Source organism: Talpa occidentalis, unplaced genomic scaffold (genome assembly GCF_014898055.3).
Source record: "Talpa occidentalis isolate TD23 unplaced genomic scaffold, MPIMG_talOcc4v2.1 talOcc4.15, whole genome shotgun sequence".
In the NCBI taxonomy this organism is placed as follows: Eukaryota; Metazoa; Chordata; class Mammalia; order Eulipotyphla; family Talpidae; genus Talpa; species Talpa occidentalis.
Window position 1 is genome coordinate 87,848,528 of NW_023601543.1, and position 12,948 is coordinate 87,861,475.

The window sequence follows — 12,948 nt, forward strand, 5'->3', positions numbered from 1 at the left end:
AAGTAAACGAAATGATGCAGTGGAATAGTATTCAGCCATGAAAAGGAAGGCGATTCTGACACCTGCTGCAATGTGGATGTCCCTGGGAAACAGGTGCTGGGTGACTTCAGTCCGTCGCAAAAGCACAAATCCTGTGGGATTCCACTCCTGCGAGGTCCCTGGGGGACTCGGATTCACAGAGGCAGAGAGGAGCCATGGGCTCGGGGGCTGGGAATTGGGAGTGAGTGTTTATCGGGGACAGTTTCCCGTTGGGAAGATGACAACGTTCCAGAGCTGGATGGTGGCGATGGTTTAATAACCTCCCGAGTGGAGTCAACAGCACCGCGCGGTGGTTAAAAGATCAATTTTGTGATGTTTACCTTGCACCGCTCACGCAAATACTTGGCATAAATTAGCAAAAATATTAACAGCCTTATGGTGAATTTCTCTTCCCGGTTATCATGGCCGCCGCTTCCGGGAGGCCCCTGTCCCGGCCTTAAAGACATTTGTCGAAATGGAAGCAAAATTCATTTCCGCGGAGGCTCCGGGAGCCCCTCCAGGCCCCCGAGAATGTGTCCTTGCTCTTGGCTTGACCGTTGGCCTCAAGCATCCCCTGATCTTGAGTCAGTCTTGACTCAAGCATCTTCTTCTGTCCCGAGACTTCGGCCTTCGAGCCCCGAGTCCTTCGCCGACAGATGACAAATCTTGGGGGTTCTCAGCCCGCATCACCACCTCGCTCAGTCCTCATAAGAGACTCTCCTTAGACGCCGATACACTCGCTTTAATTCCCTTTCTCTGGGGAACCCCAACTACTACACTTGACCTCTGTGCTCTGACCCCCGGGCCCACCAGCTGACCCACACGCCGTCCCAGACGGGCAGAGAGAAGCCCATGAGTGCCGCCTGGTCCGCGGAGGAAAATTCCTTCTTCCTGACACATCCGCAGCGGATGTGTGTGTGGGTGATAAACTATCTGGTCCCCCTAAACTTTTGTTATCCATTTGCTCAGCTGCAGAATGGGGGTGGGGCGCAGCAAGAGATTCCATTCACTCCCACGGGCATTTACTCTGCAGACTTTCCCTGGGGGGAGTAGGTTTGGGGTTGGCTGGTTATGGCTGATTGTCCAGCCTGGCGGATCCCATACCTGCGTGTTCCTTCGGTTGCCGACAACACAGCTGGGGTGCACTTGGCCAGCATCTCAGCATTGCACCCCGATTCCCCAATTCCTACTTTTTTTCTGTTTTCTGTCTGCTACGGGCTGAACGGTGTCCCTCAAGCCCACCTGTTGAAACCCTAAACCTTAGGACTTCAGAGTGCGGCCATATTTGGAGCTGGGTCTGCACGGAGGGGATGGAGGGACAATGAGGTGTCGGGGGGTCTTGATCCCACAGGATGAGGGGCCCTGTAGGAAAAGGGGGTGACACAGGGTCACCCAGAGGACAAGCCCATGAGGGCACCTCCCATCTCCAGAACATGCAGAGGGTGGGGGAGAAGGAGCATCTGGAGGGGTCTCCCTGGAGCCCCAGTGAGGCCGCCCAGAGCGTTGTCTGGGAGGGAGACACAGCCGCCCGCAGGAGCAGGAAGCCGGGCCTGCTGCGACCCCGCTTCTCGGCACCAGGAGAAAATACTCACCTTGGATAACCTTTCAAGTGCACTTTATTTAGATTCTCTGCCCCGGAGCGCCTTGGCAGCCAGCGCCAGCTGTTATCGCACCGCAGAGTCTATTCACGGAGGCAGAGGAATCCAGCGGGGCTGGGATAGGCACATACCTGTCTCCCTGCCCTCCCGGATGAAAACACCGTGGAAGTATTTCCCGAAGCCCTGCATGGGTCCAGACCTACGCGTGTCCGCTGGCGGCGCGGGGAGTCAGCGCTCCGTTCTCATCCATCCGGCCTTTCTTTTAAGCCACTGGCTTGGCTTGACCTGACTTAGTCTTAGTTCTGGAAGCGCGTCCACGTGCACACACATGATATGAGCGACTTTTCTTTACTTGAAGTCTTTGCACCATCAAGAGTGTCAGCAGTCGCTTCAAATTCGTGTATTTTCCCAAAGATGAATTGATCCTCTTCCATCCACTCTGCGTCCCGTCGGATAATGACAATAAGGGCGGCCGGACGCCAGAGGAGTGAGGAAAACAGATTCTTCTCTGTCCCATGGTGTAGACATGCGTTCGGTGACTTTATGGCCTACTTGAAGCGACGGCGCGCGGCGGGTAGTCACGTTGGGTCACTGGGATTCTATTTTGATATCCTGGGTGTGCCTCAATCCCACGTGTGATAGCAGCGACTTGTTTTTGACCCTCTGGAGCCAAAAAGGTCTTTCCCTGCAGCCCCATCAATGCACCTGGGCCTGCCGACTCGCGCCCCCGTTTGAGACGGTGGCTTCCAGCACGGAGAGTCTCGTCAAGCTCTTTCCCCACTTTCCAGGCGTTTTGCTCTTGGCTGTGGAGACCCTGAGCCGGCCGGGTCTTCTCCATGCTGCTAATTCTCAACAACAGGATTGCAATGACCTGCATACGACCTGGGAGTGCGGCCTTCACGGGACGTAGCATGGCTGGGAACCAACAAGCCTCCAACACACGCAACTTCTGGCAAAGTTTCCAGCCCAGGCTACTGGAATCCCAGTGGGGAGTCAGCACAGGCGCTTTGCTGGATGCTGAGAAACGGCTGAAAACCGGCGAGCCCCCGAAATGCTAGACCGCAGCGTGCTAAAAACGGAATTAGTTAGCAGTAGAATGTACTTAAAACATAAGGTTTGTTTTTTTTTTAACTTGAATGTTAGCGGCAAGATTTTGACTTAAAATTCTGTCCCTAAATGGCTCGTCTTCTTAAATGGGGAAGGAACTGGAGGCACAGGCCCAGCGGGGTGTACGTTCACCCCACACACTCTTAGGTGAACGGCCAGATAATGGATTTTCCAGGTTTCTTAACCTGCTAGGGACACTTCAAGAAGTCAAGTCCCTGCATATTTTCATTCTTCTTGGAAGTTGTCCCTGTGAGAAGCACAAGAATGAAGGGAGCTGGGGGACAACAGGTGCATCTCATCTGTCTTTTTCATCAACTGCTTCTTGACTGTTCTGTTTTCTCCAAAATCCGTGAGCAACTGAAGTAGCTTTCACGGCAAGATCGCCAAGTGCATGATGAAAAGGGAATCAGCCTTGGCCAGTGTGCGAGGGTTTGCACACACAGAACAGGCAGAGAGCAGCTCTCTCAGCTCGTTTGCCATCATCTGAACACCAGAAAGTCCAGGGGGCTTAGCGAATCCAGGTAGAAATGCAAAACCTAACCCCACAGTGAAATGCCCTCATGGTTGAGGCTTACGGTCACAATAGCTGAGGCCCTTTTTCTTTTTCAACGCTGAGTAATATTCCACCGTCTATATACAACACATCTTCTTTAACCATGGATCTGCTGATGGGTGAGGTTTGTCAGTCTTAAAATGGAAACAGAATCACCGTCTTGAGAGTTTCTGTGTGTCCAATGGATGTTCCTGTGTGTGTGTGTGTGTGTGAGAGAGAGAGAGAGAGAGAGAGAGAGAGAGAGAGAGAGAGAGAGAGTTCTAAGTCAGGGAACTAAAGGATGAAGGACAATAATATTCGACATGAAGAAGCTTGCTGCGAACTGACTGTGCCTCCCCAAATTCTCATGCGTGAGTCCTAATCCCTGTTATCTCTGGACAGAATTGAGTTTGCAGTTGAGTCTGTCAGGAGGTAACTACAGACACACGGAGCTCCGTGGGTGGGTCCTGGCCCCACAGGCGTCTTCACAACAGAAGGTCACAGAGCGGTGGCCAGCAACGTCACAGGGGGCAGCAGACCCCTGGAGGGAGCCCCGTCCACACCGGGTCTCGGACTCTGGCCTCCAGATGGAGGAGAAAATATGTTTCTCTTCTTCAAACAACCCAGTTGGTGGTATTTTTTAAGACTTCCATAGCACAGGGACTTCAATCTCTAAATGGTTGTTACGGAACAAAGCGATGGTGACAATAATGATTAAGACGCAGCCTCCCCACAGGAATGTGGCGCGGGGGTTCCCTAACGAGCGTTTACTATTTTCTCTTCCTGTCATTATCCACCGTGGGTTGAAGCTGAGCCTGTTTCCTTCCCCCACGTGATTCTGCAGAGGGTGGGTGTGAACATTTTATTTTTTACAGATTTATTTTTTTATTGATGCATACAAGAGCTGGGGTGCAGGCCAGAGGTGGGGGGTGAGAGGATTCACCAGAGACAGAGTGGGGAGCAGAACAGGCAGATCTATTGAAACACACAGCTGAGGGGAGCACTGGGGTGACAGGAGAGGTCTGCTGCACCCTGTGGGTAGCTCCCTGGCCAGGGATCGAACTCGTGCTGTAGTGGTTGCAGACAGCCTCACAGTGCTGCATCTTAACCTCTTGGGCCGCTAGGGAGACCCCGTCAAGCCCACTTTTAAAGGTCACATCTTCTGTGAACACGTTGAGACATTCTGCCTATGGCAGTTGATAATTTTAAACCAAATTATACAACGGAGGAAGGAAAGTCACTTCAGCAAAAGGTCCTGGGAAAACTGGGCAGCCACGTGTGAGGACTGAGCTCTCACACTGCAACAGAACTCAGTCGACGGGGATTACAGACTTGGACAGAACATGAAATACAACAAGAAAACACGGGGCGACAGCCCATGACATTCGGGGATTTAACCGCCAGATCGCTGAGATCAGTTCAGTGAGGAAAAAAAAGAGGGAACTGTGGATTGCAGAAGCAATAAACAATTTCATTTACAATCTCACCAAACTGACGTCTAATCGGAAAATCGCCACCTGTGAGTGTGTTGACGTGTCACCCTTGAAGTTGGATGAACAAACTAATAGCCCCCTCCAGGGGGACCTGGACATCAGGTATCAAGCGGAGTCTTGTGTTTCCTAACCGCTTACACACCAGCTTGAGGGACATGAACTATTTTGCAATTAAGAAGCTCAGTGATAAATTAGGGTCATTATTCATCTGATTAAACCCACAGAAGAGACAAAACCAAGTGTGGACACGAGTGTGAGACTGTGGGCATCAGAAGAGGATAGTGAGTCCCCATAGATGCACCAGTTATAATGTCCCTCTGGTGGGGTATTGAGAATGGGGGTCCCTTTGAATGTAGGGGAGCATGGGGAGTGTCTTGGGAATTCCCTACAGCTTCCTCTCACTTTTGCTGTACACCTGGAATGGCTAATTTTCTTTTATTTTTAAAAAAAAATGGAATTTGCCACAGGCAGATCAAGCATTTGTCTTCACTTGCAATGACCTTAGAGGTGGTAGTGGCGCAAAGAGCTGAGCTTTCCGTTGCTTTCTTTGCAAGTCCTGCATCTTTCAAACCAGCTGAGTTCCACGCCAGGCTCTGGGTTCCCAAGTCACCCTTTGGACACCTGGCCACGTCGTCAGCTGCCTCCCCGTCCCTGGTCCGCTCACCAGAGAGCTCCTGGGGTTGCAGACGGGGTGATGAACACCCTCCAGATAGCGCCGAGGTCACTGCCTGCCGCACTTCAGCTCTTGTGCAATTGTTTGCATTAAGCATCTTGGGTCTTGTTGAGATTTGGACAGAATTCGTTAAGCTGCTGTGTGCCAAGGGCCTGGCCAAGGAATGCGCACAAATTATCCTCCTATCTGCACTTCCTGGGTGGAGACGGCGTCTGTGTCTGGAGGAGGACTCAGAGTGGGGTCCCAGCCAAGCAGAGAAGCTGCATTTCTCCTTTGTCCGTGCCCAGTGGACCCCCAAGCAGCAAGGAATCAAGAGGGACAACACCCCCACATGTCATCAAAATCCTTGTATGGCTTTTGACTCCTAACTGCTCATCTGGTTGACCAGATACTCCCAAAGGTTACTACTCATCTGGTTGACCAGAAACCCCCAAACTTAACCATTCATGTGGTTAACCAGATACCTCCAAACTTAACCACTTGTCTGTTTGACCAGATACCCCCAAATTTAACCACTTGTCTGACCAGATACCCCCAAAGTTAACTACTCATCTGGTTGACCAGATACCCCCAAACTTAACCACTCACCTGGTTAACCAGATATCCCCCAAACTTAACCACTTGTCTGGTTGACCAGATACCCCCAAAGTTAACTACTCATCTGGTTAACCAGATACCCCCAAACTTAACCACTTGTCTGGTTGACCAGATACCCCAAAATTAACTACTCATCTGGTTAACCAGATACCCCCCAAGCTTAACCACTTGTCTAGTTGAACAGAAACCCCCAAAGTTAACCACTCATATAGCTGACCAAATACCCCCAAAAGTTAACCACTCATTTGGTTGACCAGACACCCCAAAAGTTAACCACTTGTCTGGTTGACAGACACCTAACTGACAACATACACAGTCGATTCTCACTCCTATTTTACGTCGTGTTTCCTTCCCATAAATTGGGAGAGGGAAAGGAACCCAGAAAACCACAAGGAAGGGGAAACACATTCGGCAGATTGTTCTGTGTCTGTATTTTAAGCAGCCACGTGTGAGCCGACGCATGCAGCTCCCACTCTCGCTTTGCAGGGGTCCCCTCTCCCCAGCCGCCGCCATCCCCACAAGTAGGAAAACAGAAACGAAATCTCTCATTTTTAAGTCCCCCGTAGTGTCCAAGGGCAGACAGAACCCCCTCCACGTCCTTAGCGACCTCTCTCCCTAGCAGCCATCCTGAGCCTGGTCCTGCTGCCAGAGAGAACTGACCCAGCGTGACCCACAGCCTCAGGCCGTGGCTCGGGGGATTAATGTGAGGAGACAGGAATGCACACAGCGGAGTCCACCCCACAGGGTCCCCCCAGGCAAAGCCGGAAGCCCTGAGCCAAAACCCGCTCCCCCAATCTAAATAAGGAACCTCTCTCCACTGTGCTGCGTGATCCAGCGACCAAGCCTGTTCCTGGCTCTGCAGAACCCTCGGGAAGAGCCAGGATCACGTTCCTGGGGCAAGAGCTTCCTGTCCGACTCTCTCATCCAAGAGCCGCTCCTGGAAGCCGCGTCTCTAAGTGACTCCATATTGCGGGGTCTGCGTCCAGCTGCTCCCGGTCTCTGGATGCCCAGCACGGACCTGGCACTGGGCACAGAGGCGGGAATTCACCCGGACGAGCGTGTTCAGGGAACTCCCGCTCCAGTGGCGACAGGGAGATGTGGGGAAGAGTCGGGGAAATCGAGGTGCAACCTCAGAGCGGGAGGAAGTGCTGGGTGGACGGGGGTGAAGCTGGAGCGTGAGCGGGGCAGGGCCAGGCATGGCCAGGAGGTCAGACTCAGGGTTCCAGGGGCCCGGGAGGTCCAGCAGAGAGGAGACTGTGTCTCCACCAGGCTCACGACCCTGGGGCCGCCGGCGGGTGAGGCTCTGGGATGGAGCCCCAACGTGGCTGCAGGCCGGGGACATGGTGTGGTTTTCTTCTTGGCCAGTTGAGTGACCTTTGAGATACACAGTGGACACGGGGCTGGGCCACAGACCAGGCTGGAGACTCCAGCTCAGGATGCTTCCAGCCAAGGCGGCCTTGGGGTGCAGCGGGAGGGTCAGTGTCTGCTCATCCAAGCCTGAGGGGGTGGAGAAGACGCTTCCAGCCCCAACAAGTCAAAGGCTGTAGTTCCCGCTCCGCCCCGTTGCTGGGTAGGGGACCAGGAGTCACCTCCTTCCTCTGTGGGGCGCCCCGTGTCATCCCACGGGCCCCAAAGACAGGATCTGCTTCGGATGACGCCCCCCGCCAGGACGCAGGGTTTCAGCTCCACGGGCACTTGCGGGGGAAGCTCAGTCTTCACATCTCTTCTCTCCCGGAGGTATTTGCTCTTCAAAGTCCGGACCTGAAGTAACGCCGTGGAGGGGGGCGCCTCCCGGGGGGCGGCCCTGGCGGGCGGCCAACACGCAGCCTTTGCCGCGTGCGTCCCGGAAGTCGCCGGGCCTGTAAAATCACAAGAACATTCCTGGAGATCCGTGTTCCCAGGGCCCATAAACGGTGATGCGTTCCAGACTCACAGGGGACCTCGGACAACGCCCCCGCCCCGTTCTCTGCGTCTCCCCGGGGGCAACTCTGCACGTCCCTGCACCCCAACTCCGCCGATGGGGGTGTCCGTGCTCGGCCTGGGATGACGCAGGCAGCTCGCCCAGGCGGGCCTGTCGTCTGTGGCGTGGAGAGGGACACGGGTCTCTGGTTGTGGTGAGGGAAGCTGGGTGGGCACCTGCGGTGCTGGCTTCAGGGGGGTGAACCAGAGGTGGGGTCTGGGCCAGGTGACCCCCACACTGAAGCTTCTCGCATGTGTACCCGACGTTGAGTGACCCCTGAGATGCCCCGCGGACACGGCGCTGGGCCGCACACCAGGCTGGACACACCAGGTTCCGGCTGTCCCGAGACGGGGCGGTAAAGCAAGAAGAAACCAAGGTCCTGACATCAGGGGACCCGGCGGCTGCAGCGCTCCCCAGCCTGGGGGCCGACGTCCAACTCACAGAGCAGAGCCAGAGCCGGGACCAGCGCCTGCTCCTCCCCTTGACCCCGCGAGTCCCTCCTCGCCTCGCGCCGCTGATCACGGGGGGCTTGGGGGCTGGAACCTGTCACCACACAATTTCTCAGACTCCACACTCCCTGCTCTTCTGGGGTTTCAGTTCGGTTTTGGGGGAAGGAAAAGGACTTTTCAAGGACTCACTCGGGATCCTCCTCAGCGGGAAGGACGCTAAGGTCCCCCGGTGGCCCTGCGTCCATTCAAGGTGCAAGGGCGAAGTATTTAGAGGATTCAGAGTGTAGACGCCGCACCCCGACAAGGGTGGACTCTTGGGGGGGGTGTTTCATGGGAGAGCTCCTTGGTGACAGCATCTGAATCTCGAACTGGCTCTTTCTGGCGTTGGCAGATGTGGTGGCAGGAGCGATGCTTTGGAGCCAGGCCCTGTGGGTACAGAGGTCAGAAGCTTTGGCTGCGGGGCGCAAGGTGTTCCCCCAAACCATGCATGTTGGCCCAGTTGCCTCATTTATGTGGTTTAAGGCGGTGGATCTGGATATCACGGGGGTCCCAAGGTGGAGGGGAGGGTCTGGGTTCCCTGCCCCACCCAAGGGGGGTGGAGCTGAGCAGGGAGAGTCTGGAGAGGCCCCTGGGGGGACTCGAGGACATGGGGGGACACTCGGCAGAGACAGAGAGGCCCATGGGGAGGTGACCGCGGCCGCCTTTGTCTCGACTTGGGTTGGGTTTTGCTCCTTGGCTCCCAGCCCTGCCCGGCCCCTCCTGTCCCTCTCCTGTGGGTCCCCCAGCAGGAGCCTGAGACATGGGGTCACTATTGGGGTTCAGGGGGACCTGCTTGGCTGGACACTTAGCCACGAGGGGACAGCAACTGTGGAAACTCTCCCCGTCTCCCGCACACTCATCACATTAAAGCCCGTTTCCACTGAAGGCCTCACACGCCGGAGGACGTCTGTCTTGATGCAGCGGATGCAGAAGCATTTAGAGCAGGCTGGTTTGGGGGTACTGGGGTGCACCCCCTGCCCGGTAACAGATTAGTTTTACCCTCCTGTCTTCTGCTGGGAAGGAAGGTCGGCAACAGCATCCTCGTTCCGCAGTTCACACTCTGCTAGAGTAAAATGTGTTCGGTCCGAGCCGTGCTCTCCGTTCGAAGCGTTCAAACACCAATTTCTAGAAACACCCCTTTCTCCTCCGTTCTGGATGCCGCAGGACAGAGAACCTCATCCCACGTGACATCTCCCGCCACCCGCCCCTTGAACGGATGTCACTTTTATCTGCCGAGCGCTGGTCTCGGAGGAGTTTGCACAAGCAGGAAGAGACTTGGTCAGCCGTCCAGAAAGCGTGAGGCGGGAAACGATCAGAGGATTCGTATTTCGGTGTCACAGATGGGGTCAATTTCAGGACTGCGTCCGGCCCTCATTTCTTCTGTCCGGGAAAATAGTTCCCTGCGGGCAGCGGTTCGCCTTTGCCGGGACCTGCTGAGCTGGAGAAGGGGGTAAAGAATGGACGGAGGACACGCTAGATGCGGGGTGATCTCGGATGGGGGTCGAGCAGTTCCCGATGTGCTGTGACTCCAGGGCAACAAGGAGATTCTCATAGTGAAATTAACAGTGTTCATCAGAAATTAAGGGATCTAAATAGCTGTCTATTTATTGTTTGGTTATTATCTATAGCTGTTATCACTCCATCTATCATCGGTCTGTCACTCTATCATCCATCCATCCACCAATCACTATCTATCACTCTGTCATCCATCCATCCATCCGTCCATCCATGCATCATCCATCATCCATCACTCATCATCCATCCATCCATCATCCATCATCCATCCATCCATCATCCATCATCCATCACTCATCTTCCATCCATCCATCATCCGTCATCCATCCATCATCCTCCATCCATCCATCCATCCATCATCCATCCATCCTTCCACCCACCCACCTACCCATCCATCCAGCCTCCTATCCATCCATCCATCCATCCATCCATCCATCCATCCATCCATCATCCATCATCCATCACTCATCATCCATCCATCCATCATCCATCACTCATCATCCATCCATCCATCCATCCATCCATCCATCATCCATCATCCATCATCCATCACTCATCTACCATCCATCTATCATCCGTCATCCATCCATCCATCATCCATCCATCCATCATCCATAATCCATCACTCATCTTCCATCCATCTCCATCATCCGCCATCCATCCATCCATCATCCATCATTCATCATCCATCCATCATCCGCCATCCATCCATCCATCATCCATCATCCATCCATCATCCTCCATCCATCCATCCATCCACTATCCATCCATTACCCGTCATCCACCCATCCAATCTTCTATCTTCATCCATCCATCAATCTTCTGCCATCTGATCACCTATGTATCTATTTATCTACCTACCTCCCATCTATCTATTATCTGTCCTCCATCCATCAATCTATCTCTCCCTCTATCTACATCCGCACCTCTCCACATGGATTCACATCAGAACTTCTGCCGTGCCAGCTCACGAGCTCCGTAAATCAATATCCATCTTCATGGTGCACCAATAGCACCCTCTACCCACTAAGACAAAGACCCCAAACTGCCCCCATACCCTGATATCATCATTTTCTTATGATCCAATTTTATTTTTCATAGCAACCAGCTCAAGCCTCCGGCCCCATGGTGGTGTTTCTCACACACTGTGCGTATTCTCAGAGCTGATTTCAATTTTCATTTACTGTTCCTGACTGTGGGAATTGTTCCTTTTTCTTCTCTTCTTAGTTTAATTTTTTTGACTCTGGAACTGCTCACCCAAGGGCATTTGGCTTGCACTTGTCAGGGCAAGACACATGTGTAAGAAGTGACTTGTCAATTGATTCCAGGGCAAAGGGGAGAGGCAGAGCGAAATGGAGCCAGAAAGGAGGCAAAAGGCAAACAAGATTGTATTGAGAAATTGGGTCTTTTGTCAACAACTCGTGTCCAGTCCAGCCAAACCTTCAAAATTGGCTCTGGAGAAATGTGCCTCAGAACTGTCCACCCCAAGAGTACAAGGGCTGAACCTGCCTCTAGTTCTGGTACCTCCCATTCGATCATCTTCCCTACAACTCTGCATCTTGCTGGTCTGCCTGACAAAGGAGAGAAATCTGTGGAAATCTGCCTCATGCTCCTGAGAGGGGACTGTCCGATGACCTCTGGGGAAGGTGGCTCATGCTCCGGGGAACCAGCCACATAGCAGTAACTGGAATAAGAGGTACCGCCAGGATGACTTGTGTGAATTCTAAAAGGACTCCTTATGAAAGGATGCGAGAAAGCAAATCAAGTAGAAGCTGGACTAGAAAAGCCTTCTGAACCTCAGTGCATGGTAGTGCCGCTGGGCCAGGCTATGGATCTGAGTATTTGCTCAGACATCTAGGGGATTTTGAATAAAGCAGATTGCCCTCCATACTGTGGGTGGGCCTCATCTAATCAGTTGAAGGCCTTAATGGAGAGCAAACTGGGGTCCTTAGGTAAAGAGAGAAGCAGCAGAAGGTGCCTGCTGGCCTATCCCTGCTCTGTTACCTACTCTCTGGGTCTCCAGGCTGCTGGTCCACCCTCTTGAGTTTGCACTTGCTGCCCTCCAGAAATGTCCAAGTCAGTTTCTTGAATAATCTCTCTGGGTCTGTGTCTTTGTGTCTCTGTGTCTGTCCTTCTCACTACACCTATTGATGGATGGATAGATCGATAGATCGATAGATAGATAGATAGATAGATAGATAGATAGATAGATAGATAGATAGATAGATAGATAACAGAGAGAACAAACAATAGATAACATGTGGATGACAGGTGATGGATGGATGATCGATGGGTGGATGGATAGATAGATACATAGATACATAGATGGGTGAGTGGATGGATAGATGCATAGATGGATGGGTGGATGGATAGATGCTTGATAGATAGATAGATAGATCAATAGATAACACATAGGTGGCAGGAGATGGACAGATGGATAGATAGGTAGGTAGGTAGGTAGGTAAATAGACACAGATATGCACATGATATAGATACATGCATGCGATCATACATTTATATATAAATACACATCTGAATTAACCCTAATAAAAATACCTGGTAAATATAGACCCAAATAGGAAACAGCCACCAACAAATTTCATTTCCTTTTAAAAGACAGCAGCAGCCATTACCTGTGACATTCCTTAAAACACACTTCTGAGATCTGTGAGTCACTTAGAACTTTCCCTATTTTGTTTCAATTTGGGGTTCTTTCTTTAATTTTTGTTTATTTTTCAACTGAGCTACACTGGTTTGCGTCACCAGTGCACAAAGAGCGTTTGTGTTTTAGAGGTACAGGATCTTCCCTGTCAGGTGTTGTGGCTACTACACTACAAAGCTATCGTAATCCAAACTGTATGGCACTGATACAGAGACAGAGACCCATGGAATAGACCAACGAATGAAACCCACCCCTGTAGGGAGAGTTAGTTTACGACAAAGGAGCCAAGGAAGCCTCCTCAACAA